General features: G+C 48.5%; 1 non-coding gene across 1 annotated transcript; it reads left to right on the top strand.

Annotated features, from left to right (window-relative positions):
* The first annotated feature begins 526 nt into the window (after nt 1-526).
* On the top strand, nt 527-608 carry TRNAS-AGA (transfer RNA serine (anticodon AGA)). The gene has a single exon. It is a non-coding gene; the product is annotated as a tRNA-Ser (tRNA).
* Nucleotides 609-1927: the final 1319 nt, after the last annotated feature.

Genomic DNA, 1927 nt, shown 5'->3' with positions numbered 1-1927 from the left:
GCAAAACCTCCCTGTGTCTCTTGTCTGAGCCAGGGCACTCAATTCCAGTGAACCCTTCTCTCCTGCAATGGCAATGGTCAGACAGAGGGAAGTGGCCACCTGCGTCCCTGTCGGGGAGAAATTGGCTCGGCTCTTTCTTTATGCTGCTGTTGTTAGTCCATGAAAAATCAAGGATGGAATGCAAGGCTGAGTTCACGCACCAATCCCATGAAAAGTTTCCATGCCCCAGAGAAAACCCGACCCCTGCTATTGGAATGATGTGCTGGAGATTTGAATAGGAAAGGGACTGTCTGCTTGTCAACGTGGGGAATGAACAATGATCTACAGTAATTTCATTAACACAAACACACTCTCATCATGCTCCAGCCGGAAGGGGAATGGGCAGGAATTCTCGCTGTTCAGCCATGGACACACTTACACTAATGCCCAGCCGTGAGTGTGCTGGGGGAGCTGGTCTGAGCAAACAATTTGAAGTGACAATTCTGTGAGAACTGAATCATAGTGTAGTGGAGCAGCTGTACATCCAGTAGTTGTGGCCGAGTGGTTAAGGCGATGGACTAGAAATCCATTGGGGTCGCCCCGCGCAGGTTCAAATCCTGCCAACTACGGAAGCTCTGGGCTGTTATTATTACTGTAGTCTTACTGCCTGAGCATCCACAGTGTGAGCTGGAGCCAGAGCTGGTCTCTTTGGCTGTCTACACTTAAAATGTTGCCGTGACACTTCTCTAGCACCTTGGGTAGACAGTCACTACGCTGACTGGAGGGGTTTTCCCATCCCTGTAATAGTTACATTGACGGAACAATTTTTCCTTCTATTTAGCTCTATCTAACTAGGGCTTAGGTCAGCTTAACTGTATTGATTTGGGGGTGTGGATTTTTCACACCCTGAGACACGTAGCTCTGCCAGTTAAGTGCCCAGCGTGCACCAGCCCTTAGATCCCTCTTAGGATTTCCATGCAGGCACTGACCTGTGAGAGGAAAACATCAACTCACAAACACGGAGACTGAATTCCCCAAATTTAAGCTCTCTGCACTTTTGAGAAAGTCACAAAATTCAATTCATTCCTGCTAGGACAGAGAAAAAAATAAGTGACACTAAGTTTTTGGCTTGATTAAATAAAGTTAAGGGTTTAATTACTACGGTAAAAATATGTACCGATTCCTCTAAATAACACCATAACTTGAAATAGAAACAGAGACAAATCTTGTCAGTGAAGACTAATTTAACAAATGATCTTCCCATTATTAATTTCCACTGTGCCCCCACTGCAGGTCTGGGCCCCTCCGGTGTAACTGCTCTGCATTCATCTTCCCATTAGAATTGGTTTTGGACATTCCCAACTTCGGAAAATTGTGCAATTCAGAATTTGAATAGTGACCCCGGCTCCTTCCTGCACCTGCTCTACATCAGATCTAAAATCATTATTCAGTCTGAGATACGATTACAGCATCCACAACCCCAGCATCACATCTCTTGAAATCGCTTGGTCCTTATATTTTACCAGCCACAGAACTAAAGGGATTTGAAATAAATCCCTGTTCAGAGTCAATGAGGAGTGAGGGATCTTGGGGCTTTTCATTTCTTAACCTCTGGCACCATCACTTGGCCGTTTCAGTTTACTCTTTATAACAGTGGTCACCACCCGTCGATTGTGATCGACGGGTCGATCCTGGAGCCTCAGCCAGTTGATCCCGATCTCTGGGCCGCTAAATGTCCAGCAGTGCAGCGGGGCTCAGAGGCTGCCTGCCTGCTGTGGCCCCAGGCCCCTCCCAGACCCGGCTGGCTGCTGGCACATCTTTGGGGCCCGTGGGGAAAGTGCGGGGGGGTGAGGCAGCTCCACGTGCTGCCCCCCCCCCCCAGAACCGTCCCCGCAGCTCCCATTGGCTTGGAACTGGCCAATGGGAGCTGTAGGGGCAACGTTGTAGG

The sequence above is a fragment of the Natator depressus genome, chromosome 25, assembly GCF_965152275.1.
Source record: "Natator depressus isolate rNatDep1 chromosome 25, rNatDep2.hap1, whole genome shotgun sequence".
Taxonomy (NCBI): Eukaryota; Metazoa; Chordata; order Testudines; family Cheloniidae; genus Natator; species Natator depressus.
This window is presented reverse-complemented; position numbering and strand designations above follow the sequence as displayed.